Source organism: Mustela erminea, chromosome 8 (assembly GCF_009829155.1).
Source record: "Mustela erminea isolate mMusErm1 chromosome 8, mMusErm1.Pri, whole genome shotgun sequence".
Classification (NCBI taxonomy): domain Eukaryota; kingdom Metazoa; phylum Chordata; class Mammalia; order Carnivora; family Mustelidae; genus Mustela; species Mustela erminea.
The window spans coordinates 10808714-10817500 of NC_045621.1; the positions used below are offsets into that span (position 1 = coordinate 10808714).

General features: G+C 36.7%; 1 long non-coding RNA gene across 1 annotated transcript in view; it reads left to right on the plus strand.

The window, feature by feature from the left end:
• The first annotated feature begins 252 nt into the window (after positions 1 to 252).
• The window catches only part of LOC116597401, an 18601-nt gene continuing 10066 nt past the window's right edge, over positions 253 to 8787 (plus strand). Inside the window, exons 1-2 of the long non-coding RNA XR_004288587.1 lie at positions 253 to 262; positions 3606 to 3610. This is a non-coding gene — a long non-coding RNA (uncharacterized LOC116597401). The remainder of the gene's footprint in view (positions 263 to 3605; positions 3611 to 8787) is intronic.

Below are 8787 nucleotides of genomic sequence, written 5' to 3' on the forward strand. Positions count from 1 at the left end.
GTCACTGTATAGACCATTATAAGGGCTAGCTGATTTTTATAATATATAAATGGGAACTTTGCCAATGGAGAAATGAAACCAAACTGTCAACCAGTTATTTTATCTTTTATGGCAAAATTGCCTTACAGCCAATTAGTTATTTGGCAAAAATATTTGCAGTGAAAATGCTTGTAGCAAAGATGTCTATAGCATAGATGCTTACAGCAAAAATACCAGATACAAGCTCTGACTACTTTGGCCAACAGAACTCAGTGGAAAGGATGTTATGCTACTTTTAGGCCTAGCCTTTAAGAGAACAGGTAGTTTCTACTTTTAGTTTCTTGGATTCCTGAGCCTCATGTAAGAAGTATGTCTAGGGGCACCCAGCCAGTTAAATGCTGAACATTCAAGTAATGATGCCAGGGTCCTGGGATCAAGTCCCACATTGAGCCTGCTTCCTTGTTGCTCCCCCTGCTTGTATGCTCTCTCTCTCCCTCCCTCTCTGTCAAATAAATAAAATCTTAAAAAAAAAAAAAAGTCCGTCCAGTCTACTATACAGAGAAAGAGTCCACATGCTTTATTAAGGCATCAGACACAGGGGTGAAAAAGCTACCCTGAATGTCCAGCCCAAATGGCCTTCAGATCACTCCAACTCTAGTTGCTGACTAAAACAGTATGAGAGACTCCAGTTAACACACACACACACACACACACACACACACACAAACCCAATTACACCAAGTCAACCCAGAGAATCATAAAAAGTAAATCAATTTTTGTTTAAAGCCACTAAGTTTTGAGGTATTTGTTATTCAGCAATATATAGTAAAGATAGACATGATAGTGAATACCTACTTAGGCTGTGTTACTGAAGTACAAAAATGGCAAATTAAACTCATATATACAATACCCACTCTTTCAGTTTCTTTTTAAAATGGCCCAAAAAATATGATAGAGAAGGTTAGTACCACTTTTAGATACTAGAAAGAAGTTCTACTTATATTTCTGAAATGATAAAGGATTTAATGGGAATCAGTGCAGGTGGGAAGGATACTGATGTGGTAAATCTCCTAATATCTACTGTACTCAAGCAGTCTAAGAGAAGTTAGGGTAGTGTGGGGGCCAAAAGCTAATCTGGAGCCATATTAAGTCTCCAACCAATTCCTTGCCCACGATTATGAACTGAACATTTGTGTTCTCCCTGAATGCATATGTTGAAATCCTAATGCCTAACACAACAGCACTAAGAGGTAGGGCCTTTGGGGGGGTAATTAGGTCATGAAAGTAGAACCCCCATGAGTGAGATTATTGTCCTTATAAGAAGAGATATAGGCGCGCCTGGTTGGCTCAGTTAGTAGAGCATGCAACTCTTGACCTTGGGGTTAAGTTTGAGCCCCACATAGGGTGTAGGGATTACTTAAAAGTAAAATTGAAGAGGAAAAGGAGAAAGAGGTAGAAGAGGAGGAGGAGGAGACCCATCTCTCTCTCTCCTTTCCTCTCTCCCTCTCTGCTCTCCACCATATCAGGATACAAGAGAAAGACAGATAACTGCAGAGCAAGAATAGTGACCGCACCAGAAACCGGATCTGCTAGTACCTTGATTTTGGACTTCCCAGCCTCTAGAACTGGGAGAATAAATTTCTCACAGTTTCCCAGTCTGTGGTATTCTGTCATAACAGCCAGGGGACAGCAGTAGTTAAAATGTGCTAAAATTATTTTTTAAGATAAAATCATAGACAGTTTCATTCTTAATACTTAAAAAGGAAAAAACACTGAGAACTTTAAAACATTCAAAGTAAACCATAAGCATGTACCAAGGATCCATAGCTTTTAAGACATTCAAAGAAATGAAAAGAACAACAATAAGTACAGCAAAATATAGAAAAACAAAAGTAAGGAATCATAAACATAAAGATAAAATAACTTGATAAAAACTAAAGCCAAATATAGTAGTGAGCACTCCAAATATGAATTAATTAATTTTCCTAATAAAAGATAGAGTAGTATATAATCATTGAAATGGATACTACAGAGCAATATTTAAAAATTTGGAAAGGTCAGCCTCGCATAATTCTGAGTGAAAAAAAAAAAAAAAAGCAGGCTACAAACAGCCTGCAGAATATAATCCCATCTAACTAAAGTTAAGTGTCTGTGTGTGTACCCATATAAAACAAAATGGGCTGTCAGGAAAATATTATTTTTATTTCTAGGGACAGAATTTTTTATTGTTTTATACTTTATTTTTATTGCTGGTTTACTGTTTAATAGTAAATACGTATTTTTATAATAAAAATAGAGCCTTTTTCATATTTTAAAGTAAATATATTTTTAAAAGACTATTATATTGGATCAAAGAAAAAATTCAATAACGTGCTAGTTATAAAAGACAATATAATAGAACAATCAAAATTGTCGAAAATAAAAGAATAGGCAAACTGTCCTAGACAAATTTAATTAAAAAGAAAAGTTAATATTAATTCTAAGTAGAATATAAAACATTAAAAGAGTGGCAAGAAGTAAACAATAAAAGAAAATGGAAGGAAAGAATATGAAAATAAAGTCTAATTTATTAGAAGACAAAAAAGAAAGGGGTTTTAAACAGGCAAAGTGATAAATAAAACCCAAACATTCAGCAATTGTCTTGAGAGAGAGAACAAAAATGCTCTTTAATGAACCCCATGAGAGCAGGATCCCACCTATCTTGCTAACAGTTGTATTCTGATGCCTAGAACAGTGCCTGACATACAGTCAAAACTCACTGTTAGCCAGGGGTGAGAATAAACTCTCCTTTGGAGGTGATTTAAAAAGTAACAAAAAGCATATAAATCAAGAAAGCAAATTTAAAAGACTGAATAAAATAAACATAAAAATTGCCAGAATCCACTTAGTAAGAGAATGAAAATCAGAAAAAGATTTAAAAAGATTTTTGAGATTATTAAAGAAATAGAAAAGATGCCAGGCCCTGTCAGTTTTATGGGCAAGTTCCATTAAAACATCAGGAGAAATATTATCTGTTTAAGCTATTCCAGAGCTTTGAAGTAGAAATAGAAAGCTTCCTAATTCATTTTACAAGCCTTACATAACCCTCACAAAAATAATGCACACTACTACAAAATAGAAGACTCATGAATATGGATGCATAAATTCTAAATACTACATAACGAATTGAATCCAGCAGTGTATTAAAAGAAGAACATACCATGACTAAGTAGATTTATTTCAAACTGCAAGAATGGCTTAACATTAGACATTCTATCAATGCTATGCACCAAATTAATAGGTTAAAGAAGAAAACCATAAATTAGTAAATGCCAAATATTGATAAAATTTAAGATGAAATCCCAAGGAAAAAAGGATAGAATAGAAGGATGTTGTCTTATCTATATGAAAAAGGAGTTAAAAATCAGCAGTTAAGTTCACACTGAATCATAAAAAATTAGAGGCACCCCATTAGAAAGAGGAAGAAACAAAAAGATATGTTCAACATTGTTCACTAGTTAAGAAAATAAAGAAAAATGAAATGAAGTATGCATTACTGAAAAGAATATCATTTGAAATATTTTTGTACAGGAAAAACAGCCTTGAGCAATAGATAATTTATTGTCCTACAAAACACATAAGTCCAGTGGAGGTGGATATTTAAGTAAAGCAATTATTAACATCAAAACCAAGGAACATTATGGGCCTATGTTAGATGGAGAAGATAATTAGACTGTTATAATATTGTGTTTCAACCAGATAATGTAGGGAGAAGTGCAAATGGGGAAATTAATGTAAAGAGCCTTGTGGGCCCTTTCTAAGTCTTCACCTAATCCCTGAACTCACCTCTAACAGCTAATACTCAAAGAAATCCTGCTTTCTGTTGACCTGCCTTCCAACTATCAGTCCTTAAAAGTGAGATAGCTAGTTTTCAAAGCAAAAGATCTGAGTTCAAATCATGACTGCTAGTTATTAATGCTGTGATGACCTTAGGCAATTACCTAACAGCACTGACGTTTCAATGTCTACAGGTATAAGATGGGATTATCAACCATATATAAATCTAATGGGCTATAATAAAACATAAATGAACCAACCTAATTCTTGGCATTTAGTAAAAATACTCATTCAGAATCATTCACCAGAATTCCAGGGCCTGGGATGTTATCTTCATAGGAAAAACCATTTGAATGAAAGATAAACTCAAATTTCCAGGTATTAGATACAGCTGGGGATATTCTATGGGGGAGGTCAGGATAAAAAGAGTAGAGAGACACAGGAGGGGGAAAAAATCAATAGGGAAGGGCTCATTCGAATGAGAAAAGCTTTTAGAAGCAGCAATCAATGGGAAACTCTGGGTTAAGAGAGACATATAACATCTCCTATGGTTTGAAATAGGTTAAACCCCTGAATTCTCACTTCAGGGAAATCTACAATAAAGACATGTTCTTCATCAAGGCTTCTGGAGTTACACTGCAATTGATTTAAAAATCAGACAAATGACAGTTGAACCATGCAGAACCCTAGGTTTTTGGGAAGGTTAAAGTAAATTCTCATAGTTTAAAGCTACTGTAATTGTTATTTTCATGCTAGTTTTCATGAATACACACATATGTACATACTCATGAAAACTATATATACATGGGGCTATGTATATGTACTTGCTTATTTCCAGACTCACCAAACTATTAGGAAGCTCCTTCTTCCATGTTTGGATGTGTCCTTCTTTATCTATCAGTCTTTCCTTACAGCCTCCCCCAAGCCTCAGTCTGCTCTGGTCTTGCTTCTCTACGTCTAAAGTTAACCTCCTTTATAAGCGAGGCTGAACAAGGTCCGATAGTCACTACTTCCAGGGCCGAAATCTAATGACCATTCTGAGTAATCTGACCCTGCAGCAGCAAACCTCTGACAAAAATAAAAAAGCAGAAACATGTCCGTATCACGGAGTTAAAAATGTCAATGGTATAGGAAAGTATCAAAACTGTAAGAGATAAAATATTCTTTGGTGGCCAGGAAATCAGAGGCAAGAACTACAGGAGAGATGATGGAAGAGGCCAATGACAGCTACATATTAAAGAAATAAGCAAGAAATGAATGAGGCTATAATTCCCCCCTGGGGGTTCTGGTGACAAACCACTCAGAATCTGACTTCATGGTACATGTCACCGCCAGCACCCCTCGATGGAATTATAGCCTTGCATTACAGGGTAGCTTGTCTGTTATTATGCTCACAAGAGTTTAGAAAATATGCCCAGTGTTGTTGAAATGAGAAGTGAAAGCAGCCAGGCATAGCTTGCAATCAAGTTCTTCCTGAAAATGTTCCAGGAGAGCTTTGATGGGCTGAAGTGGCTGCCACATGGCCTTGTTGGTAGGCTCTGTTCAAAGAGCTTCATCTTCCATCAGGTTTCTTCTATTCTTCACTGACCCTACAACTGTGATAGCCTCTAATTCTCTGCCACTAAGCCATGGGGCATTAATGACCAACCCCAGAGTAATGGTAGCAATCCTAGACACCACAGTTCAATCTAAGGTTCTTGTGAAATGCCCATCACCAAAGTGCCACATGCTTTGAGAATTATGCCTTTAGAATGGAGTAAAATAAGATGGGTAATGGGAGAGCTGTAGGGAATGCAAGGAAATTAAGCCTAAAACACATACACACCAAGTTTAAGAATCTTTTAGAAAGCTTTTCTAAGGGCACAGAAAGTTCCACAATCCCAGATGTTCTCTTGTCTGGAATCACCTAAGAATTAGAACAGCTGGGTGCCTGGGTGGCTCAGCTGGTTAAGCGACTGCCTTCAGCTCAGGTCATGATCTCAGAGTCCCAGGATGGAATCCTTAATCAGGGTCCCAGCAACATGGGGAGTCTGCTTCTCCCTCTGACCTTCTCAGCTCTCATGCTTTCTTTCACTTTCTCTCTCTCAAATAAATAAATAAAATCTTTTAAAAAATTAGAACAGCTATAATCATAGCTCTATTTTTTTAAAAGATTTTATTTATTTATTTGACAGACAGAGATCACAAGTAGGCAGAGAGACCGGCAGAGAGAGAGGAGGAAGCAGGCTCCCTGCTGAGCAGAGAGCCCGATGCGGGGCTCGATCCCAGGATGTTGGGATCATGACCTAAGCCAAAGGCAGAGCCTTTAACCCACTGAGCCACCCAGGCACCCCAGCTTTCTTTTTTATTTAACTTCAGTGAGCATTTATTAAGCAGTAAATGATAGCACTCTCCGGATATTATCTAGTAGAATGTGTAACCAAATAAATGTTGGCTATTTACAAGTGGAGAGATAGAGACCATGGGCAATTCCTATTAAATTAAAACCTGAATTAGTGCATTATTCCTCTTTATTTCTCTCTCTCTCTCTCCCAAACTCTTAGCATAGTGTTTTAAACATAGTTAATAAAGAAGTGAAAGAACATCTGAATGATGATGGCTATATGGATGTTTTAAGTTTGTAGTAAAAATCTTTAGCAAAGACAGAACATTGATGGCCCATTTCATAATCAAAGTTTTGACACAGGTACATTCTAACATCCTCACCTGTGGCAGACTCTTCTTCTATATCATGGCATTCATTTCATGGAATATCTTGGAATCTTCAGAATAAAGCCCTTCAATCATAGAAAGGCAACTGAGTTAGATTCTGGAACTGCTAACATCCTTATCACACATTATGCCCCCATACAAGTCACATTGTTGTAATCCAATTTAGAAATAGCCAGGATGATGAAACTGCTCAGCTTTCATGATGAAAACACAGTTTCCTGCCTACACAGAGGAATCCAGGTGGAGAAGGGGGTGGGGGAGGGAGAGAGTCCCCATCTAAGGTTATCTGCGGATACCTGAGAAATGATTCAAGTATAACTCCCAAGAAGCAGTCTGCCCTATCCTGTCAAAAATAGTCTACTATGCCTTCTATAAGGCCTCTGAATCCAGTACTAAAATAATTTTTTCTATCACTTGTGCCTCCTTGATTTAATATAGTGATGGGTATCAAAGAAGAAATAGATAAAAAGTGGTTAGATGAGGCAAAAAGGAAGCAAATAACTTGGCATCATTTGCAAAACATAAAACAAGATAATTTGGGACAACTAAACTGCTCTTCTTCAAATTTCTTTTATATGCAACAGGACCGTTCCAAAACAATGGGACCATTCCAGAATAATTCTAAATATTATAAAAGTCTGCACTTGGAGAATGGCCAAAATCAACAAGACAGTAAACAACATGTGTTGGAGGGGATGCAAAGAAAGGGGAACCCTCTTGCACTGTTGGTGGGAATGCAAGTTGGTGCAGCCACTTTGGAAAACAGTGTGGAGATTCCTCAAAAAATTAAAAATAAAGCTACCCTATGACCCTGCAATTGCACTACTGGGTATTTATTCTGAAGATACAGATGTAGTGAAAAGAAGGGCCATCTGTATCTCAATGTTCATAGCAGCAATGGCCACAGTGACCAAACTGTGGAAGAACCAAGATGCCCTTCAAAAGATGAATGGATAAAGAAGATGTGGTCCATATACACTATGGAGTATTATGCCTCCATCAGAAAGGATGAATACCCAACTTTTGTAGCAACATGGACGGGACTAGAAGAGATTATGCTGAGTGAAATAAGTCAAGCAGAGAGAGTCAATTATCATATGGCTTCACTTACTTGTGGAGGATAAGGAATAACCTAGAGGACATTGGGAGATGGAGAGGAGAAGTGAGATGGGGGAAATCCCAGGGGAAGACAAACCATGAGAGACTGTGGACTCTGAGAAACAAACTGAGGGTTTTGGAAGGGAGGAGGGTGGGATGTTGGGTGAGCCTGGTGGTGGGTATTAAGGAGGGCACGTATTGCATGGAGCACTGGGTGTGGTGCATAAACAATGAACTTTGGAACACTGAAAAAATAAATAAATAAAATGAAAAAAGAAGTCTGCACTTGGTTTAAAACAACAACAACAACAACAAAAAAAAAAACTTAAAGAACTTTCTACAACACCAGTTTTCAGTTATTAAGTTATCTAAAAGCTCTTCAGTTCCTTTTGTACTCATTAGCAGAATTTTAAAAATCAGCAGAACTTTGTGTTCTTGGTCACCCTGCTCCCTACCAGTCAACAATGTTACCCCTAGAGCCATATACAAAACTCTGAAACCCCAGATGTACACTCTTCATTTATGACCCTTGTTGGTTTGATTATGATTTCATATTTTAAGTTTCATTTTAAACAGTAAATTTTGCATTGTATTCATAATAGTTTTTTATTAAAATATAAGAAAGGTCTTCATTTGCAATTAATGACCACCTTACTCTCTTATCATAAAGGTTTTGTAGGTTATTCAAATTCTCTAAGTGGGTGATCATTTCATTTACAAAATAATAAGCTTGGCTTTTCCATTTCAATAATTTAACCTCCTGCTTTTTCTTCTTATCTCCAGTGCATTGCTTAAGACATCTAATGCTGTTTTGAAAAGTACAGGTCTCTAACCAGCTGTGTGATTTGGGACAAATTACTTTGTCCATTTATGTCTCAGTTTCCTTCCTTCCTTCCTGGTATAGTATTATACCAATCTGTAAAATTGGTATAATACTATTATTAACCCAACAGGCTTATTGTAAATAAATAAAAACTTTTAGAAGAATATGTGTTTACTTACACAACAACATAATTACTTTATCCACATCATAATGCACTTTAGCATTTTCTAAATTTTGATATAATGCCCATAACCATAATTTTTCTAAGATTTTTATTTGTCAGAGAGAGCGAGAGAGAGAGAGAGCGCAAGCACAAGCAGGGGGAGCAGCAGGCAGAGGAAGAAGCAGGCTCCCTGCTG